The sequence below is a fragment of the Octopus bimaculoides genome, chromosome 10, assembly GCF_001194135.2.
Source record: "Octopus bimaculoides isolate UCB-OBI-ISO-001 chromosome 10, ASM119413v2, whole genome shotgun sequence".
Taxonomy (NCBI): Eukaryota; Metazoa; Mollusca; class Cephalopoda; order Octopoda; family Octopodidae; genus Octopus; species Octopus bimaculoides.
In genome coordinates this window covers 24,928,934-24,929,892 of record NC_068990.1, presented here as the reverse complement: position 1 = coordinate 24,929,892, position 959 = coordinate 24,928,934, and the positions used below count along the sequence as shown (strand labels likewise).

At 36.3% G+C, this 959-nt stretch overlaps 1 non-coding gene across 1 annotated transcript; it reads right to left on the bottom strand.

Annotated features, from left to right (window-relative positions):
* Window positions 1-300: 300 nt before the first annotated feature.
* Trnae-uuc (transfer RNA glutamic acid (anticodon UUC)) lies at window positions 301-372 on the bottom strand. The gene has a single exon. It is a non-coding gene; the product is annotated as a tRNA-Glu (tRNA).
* Window positions 373-959: the final 587 nt, after the last annotated feature.

Here is a 959-nt window from a genome sequence, read left to right as displayed (position 1 = left end):
TATATAGGTATGTATATACGAGGGGCTTCTTCCAGTTTCCATCTATCAAATCCACTCACAATGCTTCGGTTGTCCCGAGGCTATAGTGGAAGACATATGTGCACAAGGTGCCACGCAGTGGGACTGAAACCAGAACCACGTGGTTGGGAAGTTAGATTATCATGCGACCACCCGATTCCCAAGAACGGAAGCGAATATAACAACTATATAGGAAATGGGTGAAATTAAATCTAAACTTAGAAACTTTAATATACTACCTTAGGCTAAGTAAAAAAAAAAAAAATAATAAAAAAATAAGCGTTCCCATGCCGGGAATCGAACCCGGGCCGCCTGGGTGAAAGCCAGGAATCCTAACCACTAGACCACATGGGAGAGCTGCTGATTAGGAATAGTACATAAAGTTTTATTAAAAATGTTGCTCTCTTTCTGCTACCATGCTCTTTCTATGACATGATGTTCACTGACTACTGCGGTTATATTGCTGTTACATGATACTGATTACACCCCCTGTTGTAGCTTATTCTGTTGTAGCTATTGTAATAATATAGTGACACAACGTCCCTCCCCCCGTTCGGTACTATGTTGTCTAGATCAACAATCCTCCCATACATTATAATAGTTTACACGACAATGCGATACCCCGATATTGCATTGAATTTCTTGTTTTGTTTTTCTATTTTTAGTTATTGTTTTCGGCTGATTTGACTTAAGTAAAAATATATTTAAATACCGGTCGAATAAACAAAGTTTACTGAGTGTAATCTAATACACAGATATAATAAATTAATATTAGTTACTTCATTCGGTAAACTATGTTATTTTAATTCGAATATCATTGCTAATCTTTTTGTATTACACTCGGAAAATGCAAACAGCAAACATATACGAAGGTAATTAACACATAGGAATGTTTATGAGAATCGAACCTACACCTCCATTAAAATTCCTAAAGAAACACT